This window comes from Leopardus geoffroyi, chromosome B1 (genome assembly GCF_018350155.1).
Source record: "Leopardus geoffroyi isolate Oge1 chromosome B1, O.geoffroyi_Oge1_pat1.0, whole genome shotgun sequence".
Lineage (NCBI taxonomy): Eukaryota > Metazoa > Chordata > Mammalia > Carnivora > Felidae > Leopardus > Leopardus geoffroyi.
The window spans coordinates 101,607,949-101,632,632 of record NC_059327.1 but is presented as its reverse complement, the minus strand read 5'-3'; the positions used below and the strand labels follow the sequence as shown (position 1 = coordinate 101,632,632).

At 39.8% G+C, this 24,684-nt stretch overlaps 1 protein-coding gene and 1 long non-coding RNA gene across 3 annotated transcripts in view; one reads left to right on the top strand and one right to left on the bottom strand.

Annotated features, from left to right (window-relative positions):
- Positions 1-24,393, bottom strand: part of IL21 (interleukin 21) — a 37,244-nt gene extending 12,851 nt beyond the window's left edge. Inside the window, exons 1-3 of one of the 2 annotated variants that reach the window (XR_006710006.1) lie at positions 24,295-24,387; positions 22,979-23,044; positions 5,694-5,847 (exon numbers count right to left, since the gene is read on the bottom strand). The gene's annotated coding sequence lies outside the window, so the exon portion shown is untranslated. Of the gene's footprint in view, positions 1-5,693; positions 5,848-22,978; positions 23,045-24,294 lie in introns of both variants that reach the window. The other variant, XR_006710002.1, reaches the window with a different exon arrangement.
- Positions 1-24,684, top strand: part of LOC123592921 — a 112,395-nt gene that overhangs the window by 76,012 nt on the left and 11,699 nt on the right. The gene's annotated exons all lie outside the window — the stretch shown is intronic.

The following is a 24,684-nucleotide window of genomic DNA, read 5'->3' as shown; positions in this document are numbered from 1 at the left end:
AACAAAACAAAAACCCTGGTGCCATTCCTCCCGTGGTCCTTCCCCATTAGCACAAGAGAGTTTTTCTTGGCATCTATGGACATCTCCCCGCCCCACCGTCCAGGGACCGCTATCAGTGTGTTTCAGAGGACCATAAACCTCCTGAAATTATTTGCAAACTTTAGCATTTATGTTTGTGGGAAGAGGAAAACCTTAAATTTCACCCACTTCTCAAAGGAAATACCAGACAGCTGCTGTTTTTGTTTTTCAGGCTCCAGAGACTTCTGTGAAGGGCAGAGTGATCCATGCTTCTTTTGTGTACATACACCACTGTGTGAGTGTGGGGCAGCTACAGAGTTTCTATATGGGAAAAGCTGAGGCGCAGCAGTCTGGCTGGACGGCATACTTGTATAGCAAGCACACTGCTTTTACTTAGCTTCTGTGTTAATGTGGCGCCTTGCAATGAGGCGATGGGCTCTAGTACGTGCATTCTTTCCAGGAATATAGCCCAGGTCATCACCACGAAAGCATGAAGCTCTAGTCACCCTCCAAGGGGATTTATGGACATATTTTAAGCATTTTATCTAATGGTCTGTGCTTAGAGACTTCCTGGTCTGGGTAGGAATGAAGCCTGGGAACTGAAGGAAGGCTTCCAGCCAGGAAGAACAGGCTGAGGGTAAGAGGAATAAAAGAAAGGAGGACTTGAAGTCTGAAAATGAATGCTGCTAGTTCATGGTTTTGCGAGGGCAAAGCTGTGCTGGATATTATTTGGTCCAACTCCCTTGTCCTGTCTTGCAGCCTTTCCTTGTGATCGTCATGTGTCAAATACTCCCTGTTTTCACTTGCTTTGTCCCCTCATGGTAGAATTAGATGTTTTCCACAGCAAGCTCTGGGAAGGGAGGCCTCCATTGTTTCGAATAATATTAAGGTATTCTAATATGTAGCACTCCTTCAAACTAAAGGTATTTAGACAAATGGCTCATCCCTAGGCTGGTCTCTAGATAACTATGACACCCATAGGCTCAGTGAGGCTAGAGATCAGATGTCCTTCACTCCATCAACCAAGCTCCACCAGCCTCACATCAGGAGATGTGATAAGCTCCACCAGCCTCATGTAGCATCCTGTCCAATGTCTATGATCAAGGAAACACTATTCTCTTCCTCTCTAGAGTTATGGTTGGCCATAAACATCTTCTTTCTTGGCCCTGCAGCCCCTAACACATGATCATAAAAAATTTTTAAATGCAATATTTGTCTTCACTGTGTCCTCTTCTTAGGGTGTCTACTGAGCCCATGTTAATCACCTGAATAGGAACCACCCCCCCCAACTTTCTCTCAAGGGGCAACAGCAGGATCTCATAGAGAGAAGTCTGCAGACTGAAGACAGGCCTCATTTTGGACAGTTACTTCTGCTTCTGGGTATAAGGATCATTTTTGGAAAATTACTACTTTTCATCTTCTAGTTACAAAAGTAATACATCTGTGTCATAAAACAAAGAATTCAAAGTACATATGTATGAAGTAAAAAGCAAAATATGAAACTATTCCCTTTCCTTCCCCAATTTTCATTCCTGGGACACTCTTGAGAGTTTACTATGTATCATTATAGACTTATTTTCTATGTACATAGAATATCAAAGGATATATATATATAGATATTGAATAAATTAGAATTCTATATGGAGATAGAAGTATATGGAAATAGAGATGCAGGCATAAAAAATATGTTTTTTAATAAAAATTTAATCATACTATACATATCCTACAACTTTTTTTTTTTTTACTTAACAATACGTCAGGGACAGCAGCCCATACAGTATTCATATATGGGGCTATCTTATTTAAATAGCTGGATTAATATTTCATTGTATGGCTGTATACCATAATTTATTCATTCATAGCCCTACTGATAGATTTTTTTGTTGTTTTCAATTTTTATCTCCTACAAATAATGCTGCAATGAACATTCTTAAACATCTATATCTTTTTTTTTAAGCAATACTGAAGCAAATTTACTTTTTATTTTTTGTTTTGTTTTGTTTTGTTTTTAAAGTTTTTGTTTAAATGCTAGTTAGTAACATATAGTGTAATGTTAGTTTCAGGTGTAGAGTTTAGTGATTCATTACTTACATATACCCAGTGCTCATCACAAGTGCCCTCCTTAATGCCCATCACCCATTTAGCCCATCTCCCTCCTACCTACGCTCCAGCAACCCTCAGTTTGTTCTCTGTAGTTGAGAGTCTCTTATCATTTGCCTCCCTCTCTTCCCTCTCTTCCCCTATATTCATCAACTTTGTTTCTTAAATTCTCCATATGAATGAAATCATATGGTATTTGTCTTTCTCTGACGGACTTATTTCATTTAGCATAATACACTCTAGCTCCATCCACGTTGCTGCTAATGACAAGATTTCATTCTTTTGCTGGCTGGGTAATATTCGATTGTGTGTGTGTATGGTATGTGTAGATAGATAGATAGATAGATAGATAGATAGATAATTTACGCCCATCTTCTTTATCCGTTCATCAGTCGGGCATTTGGGCTCTCTCCATAATTTGACTACTGTTGATAATGCTGCTATAAACATCAGGGTGCATGTGCCTCTCAAATCAGTATTTTTGTATCCTTTGGGTAAAAAAGTACCTATTAGTGCAATTGCTGGATCATAGAGTGGTTCTACTTTTAACTTCTTGAGGGCCCTCCATACTGTTTTCCAGAGTGGCTGCACCAGTTTGCATTCCTACCAACAGCATAAAAGGGCTCCCTTTTCTCCTTTTCTCTGCATCCTCGCCAACGTCTGTTGTTTCCTGTGTTGTTAATTTTAGCCATTCTGACAGGTGTAAGGTGGTATCTCATCATGGTTTTGATTTGTATTTCCCTGATGAACATCTATATCCTTAAGCATATGTGAAATATATCCCTTTAGGATACATATCCCACATTTCATTCTCCAGTTGGTAAGATTATATCCTTTTAATAATTTGATAGAAACTGCCAAATTGCCCTCCAACATGCCATATCAATTTACACTCCCACCAACAACAGTTTCCTTTGCTCCTCCACTCTCAAATACTTTATGTTAGGAATATTTTAATACTTCCCAATATGCTTGGGCAGAAACATAGTATCTTGTCATTGGTTTGTCTTCCCTTGATCAATAGTTAAGTTTGGCTTATTTTCATATCTTTATTATCACCTTATTTCTTTTTTGTGAACATCCTTGTTCCTATTCTTTGCCATATATTGGGTTGTTTCTTGCTTGTAAGGCTCTTTTTCTATTAAAAATATGTTAAACATGGGGCGCCTGGGTGGCGCAGTCGGTTAAGCGTCCGACTTCAGCCAGGTCACGATCTCGCGGTCCGTGAGTTTGAGCCCCACGTCGGGCTCTGGGCTGATGGCTCAGAGCCTGGAGCCTGTTTCCGATTCTGTGTCTCCCTCTCTCTCTGCCCCTACCCCGTTCATGCTCTCTCTCTGTCCGAAAAATAAATAAACGTTGAAAAAAAAATATGTTAAACATGTTGATATTATTTCCTTTATGGTACCTTTTACCATATAGAAATTTAAAATTTTTATGTTATTACATCTGAGAATCTCATGTTTTACGACATGAACTCCTATTTAATATCAAAAATGTCTTACTTTTCATAATAGTAAATGGTAGTAATTGCTTTAGTGTTCATCTTGCCTGTGTAATTCCAATGCCAAGGGGGTCCCTATGAACTTAGGAGTGCTTTTAAATGAATTTGCACATAATTAATCATTAGACAAGCTATATACATTTTTTGAAAAATAATACCCGTATGGTTGAAGATGATTTAGCCAATCTATAGACAATGACCCCTGTATAGATGGATTCATGGATTCATTTTTAGAACAAGTATTAGACATAATCTATAATTATTTTGTACATTTAAATCCAATCTTAAAGCACACTCAGGGGGACAAGGTTCTCAAGAATCCTGAAATGGCATCTGGGGCATCAAAACCAGTATTTTTCAGTGCCATTTTAGTGCTGAATGTTTGGGACAGTTTCCGTACTTTAGTTCTTTAAATATCAATTTTCCATGTACAGTGTGTACAGCTCTAATAAACAAGAGTAACTGAGGAAGGAAAACAGACTCCGTGAGATTTTGTCACAGAAAAGGCTCGGGGCTCAAAGTCTCAAAGGAATCACCCTTTAAATGGAGAAATAGTCACACCTGAGAGATTCTTCTGCCACTAATAAAGGGGGAAAGGGTAGCTCCTGTTAGGAAGAGACCTTGGACCAATCAAAAAAACAGTAATATTAATAATTATTAGAACAAACACTTATATAGCTAAGTGCTTTACAGACATGACCTCATTTAGAGCAACAATGTGAGTAGTAGGTGCTCTGATTATCCCTCCTTACAGATAAGGAAATCAAGGCACAAAGACTCTAGTGAAAAATTGAACAATTGGGTGAACTGCCTATAGAGTCTGACCACTTCTCTCCACAACAGGAAACTTCCTTCATTGCCAATAACACTGGGTTATAGCAGAACAGTCTGTGCAGTTCATGATACTCCATGAAAGGACTGGGCCCCAGTGATGATGCTTCAAACACATGGATTTGGGATAAGGTGGGGTAAGGAGTCCTGTTGCAAAATTATTCCTGGTGGCATCCAGAATGTAAATGTATATCTTGTCTGGGTTAATTAAATAATCAGCTTGCAATCTGGGTTGGAATAACCAGTTGCCTCTCTTTGATTTATTAATTATTTAGTCCAATGAAAGACTTGACAATAATTTTCTGATGTTTTATATTCACAAAAGAAGAAAGAAAAAAGTGAATAAATTCCTACAATCATTTGGGTCTTGAATAGCATAGACAAAATCAATCAGAAAATCAGCTATCTTGACAGTTTCATAGCCAAAAATGTAGCTAAATGATTTACGTCTATTTAATTTTCCACGTTATTCAAGCCTTCTCATGGTAATGAGAGCATTAGAACACTCATCTACTCCAGTTATCTCCCAGAATTTTAAAATAGACACCAAGGAGGAAATCAGTACAGAGGGAGACAAAAGAAACGTGCTTATAGAGAGAGTTAGATAAAAAGGGATAGTTCAATGGTTGTGGATATCCACAGTTGAGTCATCACAGGTCATGTCAGTGTATTTAACAAAAGTCCTGTTACTTCTGCCATCTGTATGTGTATCATCAACTAGAGGCTTAAATGGCATGACAGTGATGTAGGACTCTGGTCCTTGACTTGATTTTTACCCAGCTTTCAGAAACACTGCTCTGATCATTGCTGCTGTGTTTAGAGAATAACTTTTCATGGAGTTGGTGTTCAGATCAACATTTAGAATGGAGACCTTAGAAAATAAAAACATTTAAAAAATTATAAAAACGGGGTGCCCAGGTGGCTCAGTTGGTTAAGCTCAGGTCGTGATCTTGCGGTTCGTGGGTTCAAGTCCTGCATTGGGTTCTGTGCTGACTGCTCAGAGCCTGGAGCCTGCTTTGGATTCTGTGTCTCCCTCTCTCTCTGCCCCTCCCCCACTCATGCTCTGTCTCTCTCTCTCTCTCTCTCTCAAAATTAATAAAAACATAAAAATTATAGAATGGAGACCTTAGAAATATAAGGATTAAGGCACTTGAAGAAGGTCACCAGTAACCATTGAGAATGATGACCCCCAGATGACCACAACCCAAATGATCCTACCAGCCCAGGAAAGCTGAGTGTTCACCTCCTTCTCCTTTGACTCTGACTCACTTTCTCTCTGGATCTCTCTATTCTTCCTTTCTCTTCTGTTTCTCACTCACTCCAGATTTCTTGTTTCTTCTCCTTCCCCAGATTGGTTTGTGTCCATCCTAATTTGTTTCTTGTTCAATCCTCATACCCTGAAACCAAAATGTATTTTAATTATAACTGTTTTATTAAACAAAGCTTTCTAGTTTCTAAGTATTAAATTTAAATGACTAGAGTGCTATATTCTCTTTTAGGAGCAAGGAAAGCTCTTTTTTATGACCTTTGGTATTTGATCTTTGTCGTTTTTCCCCCTCTCTCTCATGAGTCAATGACACTTTTACAGAAAAACAACACTTTGCCTTTTCCTGATTTATAAAAATATAAGTCACGGAAAGCTGTAAAAAGGCACTATCTGCTTAGCATCGGGGAAAAGATAATTTGGGAATATCCTTGTTTACTTTCTGAATCTCTAAGGAGCTATTTTAGAAAGAGCTCTCACCTGTGTTAATTTTTCCCTGTCCGAAGCTCTCTGAGCTGCTTCTGTCGTGGACCTCTGTGGAAACCTCTACACTGTTAGTTCCTGCTTTGCACGTAATACACCCCAAACCTGAGAAACACACATAAACACACACACACACACACACATCATCATCATCATCATCATCATCCAGCAGGTACCACCAGGGAGAAAACAATTTTACGTGAGTATTTCTGTTTTATTTCCTTCACCTACTAAGTTTTATGTGGATATTCCAGGAAGAGAAAGCTATTTGTTTATATGTTTCCCATATAATACTTGCATATCATAATTGCTGTACAATAATAGTTAATTAAATTACATTTATTACTGGGTGGAAGTTTCCTGCGACAGGGCCCAAGGAGGGTTTTATGAAAAAGGTATTAGAATAAAAAGTCCTTGATAGCTGAAAGCTATGTGTAGAATAAACGTTCGACATGTTGTGCATTCTGAGAGCATTAAACTACATCTGGTGGGGATTGTGAGGTGACTTGGTTGAGATGGAAGGATGGTCTCACTCACATGAGAGTTTAAGGGAGATTAAGGGAGTTTGGAGACCAAACTAGAGGAAAATGAGAAAATATATTGAATGTATGTTTTGTCTACATATTTAGTGAACATATTAAACGTTAATATGTGCCACAAATAAGGTGACTTTCAATAAGGTAAAATTTGACAAAGCTTGGAGTAATTGATCACTAAACACCTGTAGAAGTTTTAGGAGATGCATTATCTTACTATGTTAACAAAGCAATATTGCTGCCCTGGCAGGGATCCTTGGAGAGGTTGCCCTGCAGGTGAAGGGGAAGGAAGGTGGGCAGCATTTTGTACCCCTCCACCCCTATTTTAATGAGAAAAAATCCTCTTTTATCTGTTTTACACATTGGGTCCTGTTAAGAGTTACTTTAGAAACAAGGTTTACCCTTTAGGAAAAAAAAAAGTTTTAAAGTGACTGATTGAGCCCCCTAGTTGCAGAGCCCAGGGTAGTGGAGTCACCTGCCCATGTCCAGGTGTTCTGCCTTGGGTGAGGAAACCACGGCATGGCCCACAGAGGGTTTGGAAGGCCTACTGTTGCACTGTGGCCCACAGGTTGCTAATAGATAATTACAGTTAACATTTACTGGACACATAATCTGTACCAGGCGTTATTTCAGTTTTGTACGTATTCTACATTTCAGTATCCTTAGACAACATATTCCATATATTAATATATCACAAACCAGGCTGCCTCTTACAGTGGATGACAACTTAGAGTCAATGAAGTACAACAAGCCACCTAACCCTCACCTTTATAAGGTAACTATTATTTTCACTCATTTTAGAGATGAGAAAACTGAGGCACAAAGAGTTTAGGAAACTTGCCCAAGGTCACACTTGTAAGTGCTAATGTGATCTGCTAAAACACCAAGATTGCTATTGGCAAGGTGGAAAGAGGCCTAAGATGAATCCTGTTAGTACTAGGTATAGACAATTGAATATGGGAACCAGTGACAATAAATCACTGGCATAATATGAAATTATATGCAACCTGCTAGGAAAAGGAAGCCTAAGACTTATATTTCTGGGTGTTTCTATCAATTCTGCCCTCTCTCACTAATCTTATTCACAATAAAAATCACCAGCTTTTTAATAAGACAGTTGTCAAGAAATGTTCTGCCTTTAAAGGATATGTGTTAAGTCCATTAAAACTGATTCTTGCACATAGCAGGGACCTGTTAAATGTTAGTTCCATAACTTTTTTCAGAGGTCAAAAAACCCTACTTTCTCGTGGATCATACATTTAAAATGTCATACTGGTGGCTGCCACATCTGATGCTAATTTATTTGCTAAATAGGCATTGGAGAATACTGTGGTTAGAGCTTTGACAATTTCAGTTGATTTCTGAACAGATTTGTCATATGTAAAACAATTTTCCTGACTACTCAGGAAATAGGAAAGGCCTTCAACTAAAGGAGGATCATCTATAACTGTGTCCTGTATGCTCACTGGAATACCATGGAGTAAAGGTGAAGAGAATTAAAAATGAATAGCTCTGATCAGGTGCAGAATGTCCTGATTGTTAGAATGATGAATAAGAACAAGACCCACAGGGGAGCTCGGTATACTTCCGCTTTGTGTGCACGAGGTGGGGAAAATACATGGTTTCCCTGTCACCTAGTGAGAGCAAATGGGCAAATGACGTGAAGGTAGCATACGTCACCTAAGAGGTCTGTGGCTTAGGAACATGCTGAGTCAATTTGCTACTTGAGAATTTACATCACCTTGATGGTGGACTTCCCCAAAAGTGGAATTCTAAGCAACCTCATATCCCTACCTGGGGAGAGCAGAGATTTCCTTTTTCCTCTATCTCTCTGACAGTCCAAATCGTGAGGTGGATACATAGCAGACCCTGTTCCCTCCACCCACATTTTCCTTTACATAACAACAGAAAAAGGGTTTTCCTACAGCTTAGTCACTGGCAGATTAAATAGCATTCTGAAAATAAGGAGGCAAAGTGACAAAACTGCTTTCAAGGAATTTGTTTTCAACCTCTAAGTTGAGGAGTCTTGAATTCATTATTCAGCATTTACCATAAAAATGTACCAATCTGAAAGATAAAATAAGTTGCTACTTAAAACAATAAATAGGAAGCATTACATCATCAGAAAACATTTCTTGAGCCTGTGTGTATTTGGTATTTCTTTAGATGCTATCAGGTCACTGCTCTGTGAAGACACACGGCAACACTTAATGACACACGTGCTTGAGAAAATGAAAGCATGCCGGCCTTTATGTGTGAAAATGACACTAAATACGATCAGACAAATGTGCATTCGAGGTTTGTTTTTCAGTCGCACTGAGGTTTTTTTCCATGATTTCTATTCACATTTAGTGCTGCCGACCCGTGTTATGATTTTAAGATGATTAGCCAGAGTTAGAAGTATCGTCTTTGTTCACAAAAGGTTTTTTGTCTTCAAGATTTTCATAGGAATTAAAATCATGAGCAAGTGCCTAGCACCATACTATGAAGCTTCAGTAAAAATAATCTGGACTTCCATGAATTTGGGGCTAGGCTAGTAAAACACATGTTAGTGTAAGACACTGGTAGGATATGGAAGTCGTGACAATATTAGTTATATCTGAATTAATCTGATAAAATTAGTTGGGTGAATTATTATGAAATAAAAATTTTACCAATTTAACAAGTCGGTGAGGTTCCTTCATTAGGCTTAACATTAGAATTCATCTTGATAATATTGGGTTAAATTCCTTGGTCATTTTTTTCCCCCTTTTTAGGCAGAAAAACCTCAGATAACTGCCTCCTGCCACAGCATAAAGACTCTGTATGACTGCCTTGCTCACTGCTTTCTCTTCAGGGTCTGGCACAATGCCTGGCACAGAAAGGCACTTAATAAGTATTTGTGACTTGTCTACATTAATGATTGATTGATTGGCTGATTGAAAGACTTAATTCATTAACTGATTATTGGCATATACAAGACATGTAATTGGATGTAGTAGGAAACCAATCATCTACTCAACCTTGATTCTTGCAAGTAGAATGAGACTTAGCAGGCACCAAAATGAGAGAGGCCACCTATGCTTAACCTAAGCATCGCAAAAAGCAGATAACTCAGGTTCTAGAAAACAGATGGTGACTTCCCTGCAGTGATAGCCACCCAAAAAAGCATGAAGGTGTAGCCTAGATAAGACAGTTTCCATTTGTGAAACAGAAGCATTTGTTAATTAACACAGAAGCGGTCACTTGAACAGAAAGCTAGGCAAATGCCTTGAGCCGTTAAAAAAAAAATTTCCTTCAGAAAAGCATTTCTTTTGATGATAACTTTAAAAAATAATTTATGTAGTTTCTTTTTCAGTAGCCGTGCTCGATCTGTATCGTGCAGCATTATTAGCATTTGTTAACAACAGAAGTGGTAAGGAAATTACTCACCACAATTGTTAGATTGGGTTATTAGAGGCAAAGAGAGAAGAGTGGCCTTCAGGAGTACTCAGTTCAAATCGCTACAGTCAGCAGAGGTGTGGGCCATAGTGGGGGAGGATGTGAGAACGGAGGAGGGAATTGGCTTGCCTCAGTTTCTGGTGAAGCATTAAAATTTGTAATGCAAGCCACTTAGCTTGCAAACACAATTGGTTTCTTTTGTTCTAGAAGAGAAAGGTTGCTGGGGAATAAATTCAGATGAGGAATAAATACGGCTCTAAACTTTCTTTGAGTTTGTATTTCATGAAAGCCTCACTTATATAAGTAAGGTGATGGCTCAGGAAAGTAGTATGTGTACTTTTTTTGTTTGTTTGAGACTGGAAAATTAGATTGTATCAATCTTTTCTCAAGAATGATTTGGTGCCATGGATTAGGTCTCCAGTGACAAATTTGCATGTCTCATGTGCCTTGGTCTCTGTGTGTCTGCATAATGAAGGCATCTTTGTTCATTCAAAATTCATTCATAAAAAATTCATTCATTCAACAAGTACTTATTGAACATCAATTAGTCATACTTTGTCCTCTCTCTTTTCTGTGTGTGAAAAAATAGAATCCAACTGTTTTTCATTGCACACAACTTGCAAATGTTTTAGCAGGGATTTCCTAGCATATATAATACTTTTGTGAAAATGAAAAACAAAAACAAAAACAAAAACAGCTCCCTCTCTGTGCAAAAGAATTATTTTCAAAAGTCCCTGTTCCTCTGAGTGGAGGAAGCCCTATGCCCTAGCTGAGAGGAGTGCATTCTGGATTTCAGCCCCTAGCTGGGCACCATTTTGCAGTACACAAAAGTCATACCTATATGTAGAAGCTAGTCTTAGGTAAAGCCTTACTGGGTTTTGTCCAATTTTTGATGATTTGGACCAAGTGTAAGGAGAGTTCCTTCAATCTATGTTAGACAAAGAATCTCTATACCAAAGACTCTGGTCTCACTTGTTCATCCACCAAATGAGGAAGTTAGACTAGATTCCTTTTCCTTCCCCTAAAAAAATATGCATTTTGGTTATATAGTTGGGGGGACAAGAGCATGGGCTTCAGAGTCAGACTACTTGAGTTTGAATTCTGGCTCTATGATTTAAGAGCAATTTGATCTTGGAGAATCTCTTTGACCCTCAGTTTCATTTGTAAAATGGAGGTATAGTGCCTATTACCTAGTTCATAGAGTTATTATGAGAATTAAATGTGATATAGCATGCGAACACTTGGTACAATATCTGGAGTAAGTATTCAATAATCATTAGCCATTACGATGATGATGATGATGATGATGATGGTAATGATGATGTCGACGATGACAGTGTGATTCCACATCTCAAGAAAACGAAGGGCAGCCAATCCCATCTTTTGCCTAACAGAGTTCTAGCATCAGTAATCTCACTAACACTTGTTTATCCACATTTTCCACTCAGCCAATTATAACACTTTCTGGGTCACTAAGGTAAATAAGGACTTTCATTTTGTAAGCCTTGATAAGGCTACTGCCCTCTATCATCTAATACTACTGTAATATCCCTATAGACACTTGCTATCTTTCTAGGAGAGAGTCAAGTAGCAGGCAGTTTTGCCTGAATCAAATAATTTGTGTTTGATTCCCAAAAGCAGCCTCTAGAGATTCTTAAGAATAATCCATCAAGCAGAGGAATTCCTGAAACACCAAAGAAGGACAGTGTATCAGCCATTACTGTATAACCAACAGCTCTAAAACATAGTGGCTAAAAGCAACCACCATTTATTATTTCTCATGAGTCTGTGGGATGACTTAATAGATCTGCTGATCTGGGATAGACTTAACTCATCTTGGCTGGGCTCACTCAAGTGTCTGTAGTCAATAGCATATTGAGCTTGGCCTGGACACTAAGTTCTCCTTACATGGCTCCCGTATCCCTCCAGCCTAGGCATATTTTGATGATGGTGGCAGGGGTCCAAAAGAGAAAGGAAATAAGTCTTTTTTTTTAAGTCTCTGCTTCTGTCAAGTTTACTACTATCTCATTAGCCAAAGCAAGTCACATGGCCAAGTTCAGAATCAGCATGGAAGGATACCACCAAAGCATATGGATAGAGGGGGGCATGAAAACTGGGGCCACAAGTACAATCTACCACACACAGTAGATACTAGTTTTAAAGATTTCTAGCTTATACATTTATCTAGTAGTCAGCTTCGTTTTAATATTCAGTCACACACACACACACACACACACACACACACACATACTTTTTCTTGCTTTATTCACAAGAAATGTCTTGAAAAGCAGTACAAAATCCAGAAAAAGAAAATCCAGACAAAGAACAGAAAGCTTTAACATTTGAATGTTAAAGATTGAGCAAAATCTTAAGTTCTCTTCATGAACTTCCTCTAATTTGTTCTTTTAGAAATCAGTTAGCAAAATCCTTCTAAGGCAAATAAAAAATAAAAAGGTAGGGTGAATTTATCCCTGCTAGGGTAAAACTGAAACATTGGATTATGCAGTATAGAAGACTGTCTTAGGCTAGACTAGCCTTGAAAAGGGGAGCCTAGCTCGACTAGCCTGTGGAAAGAGGAAGCCTAATCTAGCTTCTCTTTTTCATAACAATTAGGTGTTTTAGCTCCATAGAAGCCACTCAGAAAGAGCAGACAAGCACCCATCAAATAGCTGGTTCCAACTGGCTTGCAAAATCCTAGTTACTATAACCTGCACGTCCTCCAAAGTATAGAAGCTGCCTGTTAGAATTCTCATTTGGATCTTTGCTTTGGGATGTGCAAAAATACTCTCAAAATTGGCACATATACCTCCTAATTTAGTTTATACCTCCATATTCTGTCATAGCAACACAATGGCTCAGACCCTTAAATAAACCTCCACATATTTATTTATTTTTTTTTTATTAAATTTTTTTTTTTCAACGTTTATTTATTTTTGGGACAGAGAGAGACAGAGCACGAACGGGGGAGGGGCAGAGAGAGAGGGAGACACAGAATCGGAAACAGGCTCCAGGCTCTGAGCCATCAGCCCAGAGCCTGACGCGGGGCTCGAACTCACGGACCGCGAGATCGTGACCTGGCTGAAGTCGGACGCTTAACCGACTGCGCCACCCAGGCGCCCCTAAACCTCCACATATTTAAAGACACCATGTGGTCTGCTGTCCTCTAACTTATTAACCAAACCAGTTTAATATTCCCTCATAGGACCTAGTTTCCAACAATATCATCATTTTGTTCCCTGTTTTTCTCTAGACCTTGCAGCTCTTTGCCACATCTTCTCTTAAATGTGGTGACTGGGCTGCCCAGGGTATGATAAATGGGGACAGTTCCCAGGCCCTACACCTTGTGTGTCCCCACCCCACCCCAACTGCACCGCATGCACATTATAATGACAGGTGGCTAGGAAATGACTCAGGAGGTGGAGTGTGGAGGAACAAGAGGAGATTTCCAGCACAAGTGTAGAAAAACACTTGAAGGTTTCATATATAAGTGTACTCCATCAATAAATTCATCCTTCCTCATCACAGCAGATAGTAGCAGAGTCCTTCCTTTTTACCACGGACTCTTTAGGATGCAGGTAACTAATTAAGATTCCTATCTCCTTCCAAGTTCATCTTTATTTTTTTTTAATCTTTATTTTTGAGAGAGACAGAGACAGACAGAGTGCGAGTGGGGGAGGAAGAGAGAGAGAGAGGGAGACACAGAATCCCAAGCAGGCTCCAGGCTCTGAGCTATCAGCACAGAGCCCGAAAGGGGAGCTCAAACTCCCCAACCGTGACATCATGACCTGAGCCGAAGTTGGACGCTTAACCAATTGAGCCACCCAGGCGCCCCCCGAGTTTATCTTTAATATTTACTGTAATAAATGGTCATCTAAACTAAAAACCAGCCCCAAATGATGTGATTTACCCTCACCTGTCTGCACCAACCATTGTTAGTAACCACCATTGTGGGTTATCACTGATAAGTGACCCCAGGTACCCAAAATCTATAACTCTAAAAATGGTAAACAAAAAAAACACCACCCCAAACTCTAGCTTTTATAAGTCATTCTTCTAACCATGCAGCCTGATAAGTGTTTCTCTTCTGATCAGTCCTCTTATGCTCACTATATTCATTTTGAACTACTACAATCCCTGGTCTTTTCCCCCTTGTGCCTTTCCTTGTTTTTTTCCTTAACTACTCAAGTCCTACCATTTTCTCACAAAAGTAGCAGAAATGGATTGGCTGAGTGCATAAAGAAGAGAGTTATCTCTACAGGACCTGCTTTACATACTTGCCTCTTCCTTGTGGAGCATTATGTGAGACAAGTCCTACAGGATCCATTCTGGGAACTGTGGCCTAACTTGTAAAGGCATATCCCCAGCACAGACCTCGAACATCTCTCCCAAGGGAAGCAGCTGAATAGAACAAGCCTCTCTCATTCAGGTTTTCCACCTAGTCATTGAGTCCCAGCAGGCTAACTTCAGTGGCCACCACTCAGAGGCAAATGGGGAGATAACATAAAATACCCTTAAAGTTCTCTTTGTTAGTAATCTAGCACACAAGTAGGCATTTCTCCCACTGATTTTCCGAATCTAGAGTTTAGGATCATTCATTCAGTCAACAAAGATTTGAATACATATTTGGTACCAGGCAAATAGACCAAGAATGCCAGCCCTCATGGAGATTATATTCAGATGGGTGGAAACAGATAATGAACAGAGATAACAGCACAAAATGTAAGGTATATCAGGCACAGATAATTGCTTAAGAGAGAAACAGTAGAGGAAGATAGGGAATGTGGGGGGCGGTAAGAGGTACTGTTTTTCATAGTGTACACAAAGAAAGTCTTAGGAATGAAAAAGTGAGGAAGTAAGCCATGTGAATATCTGCCAGAAGAACATCCCAGGCGGAAGGAATAGCCAGTGGAGATGTAAAGTAAGCAGTTAGATGTACAAATTTTGGAGTTTGAGAGAGAGTTCAGGCTTGGAAGTATAAATTTGGAGTGATTAGCATGCATGTGGTGTTTAAGCTGAGGAGCTGGTTGAGATCACCAAAGGAGTTAGTGTAGATGAAGAAAAGAGGAGGTGTGAGAATTAAGCCTCAAAGTTTAAACTTTGGAATGATGAGGACCAATCAGCAAAGGAAACTGAAGAAGAATGCCCACTGATGAAGGAGAAAAACTCAGAGTGGAAGCCAAATGAAGAAAGAGGAAGTGATCTACCCAACAAAATGCTGATAGATGAAGTAAGCTGTAGGCTGCAAACTGACCTGGATATAGCTGTGGGAGAAGTCATTGGTGAACTTAAAAAGGACTAGTTCAGTGAGTTGGTAAGGACAAAAACTGGGTTTAAGAGAGAATGGGAAGTGGGGCATCTGGATGACTTAGTCAGTTAAGCATCCGACTCTTGATATTGGTTCAGGTCATGATCTCACTGCCTTTAGATCGAGCCCCACGTTGGGCTCCACACTGACAGCACAGAACATGCTTGTGATTCTCTCTCTCCCTTTCTCTCTGCCCCTCCTCTGTGCACACACACTCTGTCAACATAAAAAAATAAACTTAAAAAAATAAAATTTCTTTTGAAGAAAAGAGAATGGGAGGCAAGAAAATAGAGTCAGTGGGAAGAGGTCAGTATTTCAAAGAGTTTTGCTGTAAAGGGGAGCAGGGAAATGAAATTGTAGGAAGAGAGGGGTGAACGGTCAAAACTATTTTTATGATGGTAATAATAGTAGTCTGTTTTTATGCTAATGGAAATGATCTACTAGAAATGAGAAAATTGATGATAATGGAGGTGGGGGAAAACTTGCTGTAGTGATGTCCTTGAGTGATTGAGTGAAGGTGGGATCTAGTGCCCAAGTGGAGGGCTTACCCTTAGGAACACAAACTGTTTGTCCAGTGTAACAGGAGAGAAAGCTGAGTATATGGACACAGGTATAGCTAGGTAGGTAGATAGAGTGGTGAGAGTATGAAGACCTCTTCTTCTTTTTTTCTTAATTTTTAAGTTTTTAAAAATTTATTTTGAGAGAGAGAGGGAGAGCACAAGCAGGGGAGGGGCAGAGAGAAGGAGAGACAGAATCCCAAGCAGGCTCCGCAGCATCAGTGCAGAGCCTGATGTGGGACTCAAACTCACAAACTACAAGATCATGACCTGAGCCAAGATCAAGAGTTGGACACTTAACCAACTGTGCCACTCAGGCACCCTGAAGAAGTTCTCTTCTGATTGTCTCTATTTCCTCAGAAAAAAAAATGGCAGCAAGGTCATTAGCTGAGAATGCAGATGGGGAAAGAGGAAATGGAAGAGAGGATAAGATATGAAATAATCATATGAGAGTGAGAGAGAGTAAATGACTGGGGGAATTTTGTGAGATTATCGGGTAGCTCTGTGGCCCATTTGAGGTTGATGGTTATGCATTTTTAGTGAGACCAGTTCGCACAGAGGCATGTTTCTCTCCAGCCAAGCTCAGCTGTGTGCATGTGAGCACATAATAGGTGTAGAGGTGGATTTAACCATGGTTGTACTTTTGCTACATGAAGACAGGGAGTGAGAAAGGGGATAATAATGATGATGGATAGGAGGCAAGTGATGACATGAAGATGGAGTAGGGGACAATCCAAAGTTAGTAGGGTCAATAAGTTGCAGGTGGTGACATGGAGGATAGTTGGGGTCGGGGCACCAAAGAGAATCAGCTGGAAAGACAGGAGGTGGTGGTCAGAAGTGGGATGCTTGGAATTGAGGTTATAAAGGGATTAACGTGATCGATAATGACAAGGTCTAGTAGGATATGACCATGGAAGTGAGTGGCAGAGAAATTATCTTTGACGATCTTAGGCAAGATCTTTGAAAGACATGAGGTCAAGGAACTGACAGGCCAGAATATCAGAAGCATTATCTATGTGAACATTTAAATCACCAAGAATTGTCAGGAGCAATGTTGAAGGAGGTGACAGTTAGCTAAGGATTAAAATTTCAAGGAATGAGGGAAAGGGACCTGGGATATGTTTTTGAGGGCAGCAGGGGCGGATAACACACAGAAACAAGGAAACTAGTGGTATGGGCCTTATGGCATGCAATTCAATGCAGGTGTTTTGTTTTTAGGGTGGAGGAAGCAAGAGTAATCTGGAATTAGCAATAAGGAGCAAGTCATTTGCCATCTTGTTTTCTTTCCTCTTCATCTCTTGCATCTCCTATAATATATCCTTCCAGTTAGGTATTTTAGAGGCATATTGCTTCTTGACTTTCTTTACTCAAATGTTTTTTCTTATTGTGGTCATTTAATGCCCTAGGGATCTAATGCTTGGCACTGACTGAACATTAGAATCACCTGATGAGATTTTTGAACATTCCAATGTGTACACACAGGCCGTTTGAGCTATACTGATTTAATTTTTCTGGGGTGGGGCCCAGGCATCTATAGTGTTTAAAGTTCTCTAGGTGATTCTAATGGACAGACAAGTTAAGAACCACTGCCCTAGGGAAAAATGTGAAAAGGTTTGAGTGTTTGTAGGCATATACATTTTTATAGAGAATGGTCCGTGGTTTTCATCATATCCTTGAAAATATTCCTGACTCAAGAAGATTAACACTAAGCCCCTTATTTTTCTAATGAGAAAACATAAACTTCATTGATTTTTAAAAAATCTTTTACATTAAAGATGGAGATGGGACTTGAGAAAAGAGAGAAATCTGGGAAGAAACATACCAATCTATGTAAAATGATGGTGTCTGTTCCAAAACATGAGCAGGAATTTGGAACATCCATGAAGTGGAATCCATGAGGCTAGCCCACTACACTGTACATCCAAGATCATCTCTGCCCTTCCTTCCTGCCCTCTAAAAATGCGAAATGTACCTAGGTAACTGACGCTGGGGCTCTCTCACAGATGGTTTCTGCGTAGGAGTGTTGCACACGCCAGGCTCACTTAGCACCTGCGTTTTATGATGTGAAAACTGCACATCCATCATATGAGCATCACCTCAAATTGTATAATTTTTTCTCACAAAGTGGAAAAAAGAAGTTTCAGAATATGCATTCAACTTCTTCTGGCCTGCTAAAGGAACAAGATGGGTCAAGAATGAGGTCACAATGTTGGGGAGCTCTGGAGGCAGAAGCCCTCTCTGAGGCTGTGATGTACTTTGCTTGCTGTGTCCACACTCTTCTTGTCCCTTCACTGCTGCAGCAGGGCCAGCCATCAGTGCACTCAATTTTGTGAATTTACTCACATATTAATATGCTTGCCAATATTAACTTGATGGTTCTGGTTCCTTCACCACAGGCCTTAAATCTTTGACAAGGAAGACAGGAATGTCTTGGAATCCTGTACTTTAATTATAATCATAATTTTTTCTTAGCCATCATTTATCTATTCATTTGGGATTCTGAGATGCCCAAACCAAGCTATGACATTTCTAAGCAGTTAGCAAAAGGATGATAGGGAACTATTTATAACTTGTTAGAAAAGAAAGATGCTGGTGAAAGTAGTGGCCAGAAGAAATTCCTAAATATATGTTCCCTGGCCATGAAATTGCCCATCTCTAGCCTAGTGAGCATTAACGCCTGCTTGTCCCCACACATATTGGGGGGGGAAAGATTGGCAGATAGAACATGTCCATGGATGCACTGGGTAAAAGTGCAAGTGGCTTCTCCTTCTTCCCTCTTTTCTCTCCCTTTCTTCCTACGATTGGCCCTTTCCTCTTTCTGCTTGTAGTCCTCTATACCAACCTCACATGCACAATTGACTCCTACCCCCACATGTCATCCACTGACTCATGCTCTCATAGTCACCCACACAGTTGCTCACTGTGTGCTCCTTTCATGTCCGTTTCTGTCCAGATGCCTTGGTTTTTTAGCTTTTGCCTGATTCTCATCAGGAGAATCCTACAGGTCTGTAGGCCTTTGGAGTCCAAAGCAGCTAAGCCAGCCACAGGTTGACCTGTGATTCTCCCCACTCCTCCAGTATTTAGATCAACTTTTGGAGGAGTCAGTGATAACACGCATAAATCTAGAGAAATAAGCACAATGTCTCTAGAGTAAAGGCTGCAAATTAGCAGCCCTTAGAGGACTCTGATCAGTGTTCTCTTTAGTCTACAAAGGATCTTAAAAATATTGTTAGGGCCATGTTATCTTTAGCAAAAATATTGAGTGAACATTTTAAGTTAGAAGATATTATAACTTTTATGTAACAGAGTCTACATTCCAGCCAGGCAATCATTGGTTACAGTTGATTCACTCCATGCCCCTTAGACAGGGTTTAAGTTTTCCAGTTTCCCCCCACCACCCCTCATCCATCCCAACCTCCTGCCTCTTCACTCATTTATGGTACTTGTCCAGCTCATGGAGGCATTTGTGCTGGGCATCTTCTGTACAAATACCACAAATGGAATCCAACCCAGGAAAACAAGATCCCAAACCCAAAAAGATAAACCACCCTGGTGGTTGTGAAAACTGAAAAAGAAGACCTACCCCTGGCTCTTTGGGCATCTGCTTTGGGAACAAAAGAGCATCTGCTTTAGAAACAAACACTCCCAGGTCTAAGTCCAAGCTCAACTACTTGCTAATAGTTTCACTTTGGATGATTCACTTAGCTGCTACAAACTTAAGTTTTCTTTTTTATCAAATTGAGGTGTTGGTTGAAACATTACTGTGAAATAATTTATGTGATAAAATACCTAACACATTAAATGCTAGCTGCTATTAATATCTACTTACCCTCTCCATTCTGGCCCATACACATTCTTGAGTACTAATGAGTACACATGAACAGTACTTATGAACATGTCTGCAGGGGAGAAAGAGTGATGCCAACAATATTGGCCAGTGATGATGAAGCCAAACAAGAGTATTCCTGAAATTTCTGGGATGCCCACAGAGAGTTAGATGGGCAGAAGCTCTTATCATAGTACCTACAAGCAGGACCCTAAAATTCATCAAATGTTTTGTATCTCTGCTATGCTGATAGATCAGGAGAGAGAGGCCAGGGATCTGAACTACAACAATGATAGAAGAGAAGGAAAGAAAGGGACATATTTAAGAAAACTGTAAGAATTAAAATTGATTGATATGTAAGGATTACATTGATTTTGTACTCTGTCAACTTTACTAGTTGTAATTACATTTCCCAGAATTTCCTTCTCTGTACAGTTCTGGGTCAAGGGTGGTCACACAAGGCATTTGGCCGTGGTTTGGAAGGTGGAAGTGAAACAGCAGCAATCACATTGTCACTGATCTGCTGACTCACCTGAGCAGCACCTGGCCCATACCTTGTCTAGCTATTGCCCATATCTTCCTACCACCTCTCCAAGTACTGGGCTGGGCACACAAACAGCTGTCAGACTTATGGTAACAGCTTTTCCTGCTGGTCTTCAGGATTAGATGCAGTGAGAGAGACATGAGTTCCAATGTTTCCTTGTGGATTCTAGTTTATTCTTGGATTCTAGTTTTTCCTCACTCTTTTCCACGTATGTCCAGCTCTCCTTCCTGACTGCCAGCCCTCCTGACCAAGAGTGATCCCAGGCCCACCATCAGATGGTTCACTGGGATTCAGAGGCAGTTGCCACAAAGAGTCAACAACCTTCCATGGACTTCAACATCAGCCTTCATAGTTGCATTCCAGCAGCTCATTAGTGATTTTTCTCTGATCCTTTCTTGTCTTTATTTCCTATAATTGCATGATATATAATTCCTACAATGAATTCCTTAGTCCTTAATTTCCACAGTGGTTCTGTTTCTTCAATGGAACCTTAACCAAAATGGGGAATAAGGGAAGAAAATGATGGAAGATTTCCAGGTCACTAGCTTGGAAGATAAACTAGATGAATGTATGTGAAGAATGTCCAAAAGATAGCTAATGACATACATCTAAAGCTCTTGGAAAGACTCCCCTAATGGCTCTCAAAAGAATGGAAGAAGCATTAGATTAATCTAGAGAACCCAGGTCTCTAGGGAAGCTCTCATTCCCAATTCAGGACTCACTTGCATCAAGGCTTCCATCTCTAAATCAGATTTATCCACTTCACTACTCTGGCTGTGCATACTCTTAAATTTTCTTTTTTTACATTTATTTATTTTTGAGAGACACACAGAGAGAGAGAGAGAGAGAGAGAGAGAGAGAGAGGACACAAGTTAGGGGCTGGGAGGACAGAGAGGGAATGAGACACAGAATCCAAAGCAGGCTCCAGGCTTTGAGCTGTCAGCACAGAGCCCAATGCAGGGCTCGAACTCACAGAGAGATCACGACCTGAGCCATAGTCAGATGCCCAACCAACTGAGCCATCCAGGCACCCCTGGTTGTGCATATTATGAATCTGTCTTTGGGCATATCAGATACTATCCATAGAGAAGTAATGGCCATACTATTCATCATAGATCTATCAATATAATTTCTTTATAATCCACTTTTATTGGCTTGGTATTTTTATTTTTCTTTCTATATACCAAGCATACACAGCCCTAACAATTATGATAGATTGAGAAGATTTGCATATCAGGATAACTTTGTGACCTTAAGGAGAATAAATTTGATCATGCATTTTGGGAGAAGAGGCTGCATTGCAAGGAAATTCTCACCATCCTGATATTGCTCTTCTTGAAAGTAGAGAAAATTATGAAGAAGAAATATACAGTTTATTTTCAGGATCCATTTTCAAGGCATATCATGATGGTCTCTGTAATTTTCTCCTACTGCTCATTAATTATGCTGTCTACCACATTTATACTCTTCTATGGTGGGAAAGAGAGGGAGGTTTGAGATATGTGAAAGAAAGAGCAACTCTGCACTTGGTCTAATCTCTAATTTAGAACTGGATTTGAGGCATAACTCACAATCACTGTGTGTTTAAAGGTATTTTTTTCTGACTGGATGGGAATGACCTTATAGTTTATGAGCATTTTCTAAATATGCAAGATAACATAACTTTGTTCCTAGAATATTAGAAAGTTGTTTAATCATCTGGTTGTTATCTGAGAATCAAAATTGTTTTTTTATATCTAGGGGAAAGCTATAAAGTAGGTGGAGTAGTAGTTCACCTCCACTACTACAGTCTTGCCCAAGCCTGCATCATCTCGGTCTGGAGCATTACAAGAGACTCCTATGTGCTATACCTGCTTCTACCCTCCCCTCACAACACTCAGCAGCCAGGGGGATTCTTTTAAATATATCAGATGATGTCATTCCTATGTTCAAACTCCCCAGTGATTGGGTTTTCCCTTAGGATAAGTGGTACATCTTTGCAATGGCCCAAAAGACCCCACATGATCTGCTGCCCCTTAGATCTCTGACTCTCACTCTGCTCCAAATACACTGGCCTCCTGGCTATCTCTTCAGTATGCAGGAATACAGCCTCCCAAGGGCCTTTGCATTAGTTGTTCCCTTTGTTTGGAACATTTGGCCAACTTCCTCACTTCTTCAAGATTTTGTACAAATCTTACCTTCTCCATGAAGTTACCCTGACAGCTTTATTACATAGCAAACTGCCACCTGCCACCTCACTTCTGACCCTCCTTATTTTTCTGTTGTAATGATCACTTTCTAATATCCTATATAATTTACTAATATTATATGTTTATTATTTATTCTCTGTATTCTCCCACTAGAATGTAAGCTCCATCCAATGGGCAGGTCTTTGGCTTTTTGTGCCTTGATACAAACAAAATACCAAGAACTGTGGCACATAGTAGGGGCCCAAAAAGTAGTTGGAGAGTTGAGTTGAATGCTTACACTAGATAGATACTATTATATATATTCATAATCAGAAACAAATATGCAGAAAAATATGAAAAAAAACTTGGTTGTAGAAGGTGTTGGTCACATATGACATGATATAAATCAGAGTTAATGTGCTTACAGCTTTTGGGTCCAGATGTGATGCATGTTATTCAATTCCACACCAATATCACAGCCACCTGTTGTCCTAACAATCATAGAAACAGCTATCTCAAAATATGAGAAGAGGCAAACAAAGCATGTTTTATAAGGAATACTCAAATACTCACATGTGAAATCACTTACCCCTTGTGTAACATTTAAGGACATGGAATTTCCAATAATTGAGATATTTTAGACTTTAATATCTATTGCATGCTTTCTGTGCGTTAACTCCTATTATCCTTCCACAAGCCATCAGGTAGATATTATCATTTTGCAAATGAGGAAACTGAGATACAGAAATGCTATGTGACATCCTCAAGTGTCATACAGATAGTAAATGAATTCATCTGTACCAGGCTACCTTCTGAGACTGGTTTCTGTGGCGAGCATACATATGAACAAAAAATTGCAAGGAATTTTTGTTTTCTTTTTTCAAAAAAATTTTAATGTTTATTTATTTTTGAAAGAGAGAGTGGGGGGGGGCGGGGCAGAGAGAAGGAGGGAGAGACAGAATCCAAAGCAGGCTCCAGGCTCCAAGCTGTCAGCACAGAGCCCAACACGGGGCTCAAACTCATGAACTGTGAGATCATGACCTGAGCCAAAGTTGGTCACTTAACTGACTGAGCCACCCAGGAGCCCCAGGAATTTTTGTTTTCTTATTTGCAGTTGCGACATGGACACTCTCACTCTGTCTCCCCTACTCTTTCCCTCTAAAAGAGGATTCTTTGCTTTCAGGAATGGTTCCTGAGCTCTGCTTTGTTGTAGGAATACAAATACTGAGAGGATAGGAAAGCTGAAAAGACAAAGGTTAATAGAGATTCCCCATAATAAAATTCTGATCAATGAAGAGAGTGACAAAAGACTACTCAGCTTGAGTTTATGGTACACCGTTTTGAAAAGATCTTGAAGACAAATTTTGGAACTAATTTGGTATCAAGGCAATATAGAGGATAAGATGGGGAAATAAGATTTTAAAGAAATTTAGCTAAGTATTCTGAAAGTAGTCCCCCCCTCCAGCACATTCAGGAGAGACTGTTGTAAAGGATTAAATAGTGTGTATCTACTTTTCAGTTGCCAGACAGCTGTTTCTTTGAATAAAAGTCTACATGGGATTGGATCACAAATTAGCTTGTTCGTATGGATTATGTTTTGAAAAGAAAGAAAATGGATAATTAGCTCTATCATCACTGAAGTTTGAAATCATAAAATACTCTGATGCCTCCTTTAGCTATCTGTTGTTACACAGTAAATCATCCCAAAACTTAGCAGCTAAAAACAATAATAAGCACTTACTATGTCTCACAGGTTCATCCCCATGTGGATCTCCCTGTAGGACTTTTGAGTGACCTCACAACATGGTGGCTGGCCTCCCATAGAGTGGGCAAACCAAAAGAGCAGGTGGAAGCTGCATTGTCTTTTATGACCTAGGCTTGGAAGTCACATGCCATCACTTGTACCATGTCCTACTGGTCACACAGGTCAGCTCTAATATGAGAGGGGCTCACCAAAGCATGAGTACCAGGAGGCAAGGAACACTGGGGAGGGAGCTCATGTTGAAGACTGGTAACCATACCTCCCTTTTTTTCTTTCTCGCTAAATTCAAATAGTCCCTGAATACTAACTGTTCTTCCTCCCTGCCTTTTCCCATTTCCACTATCTCCACTCTTCAACTCCTACACCTTA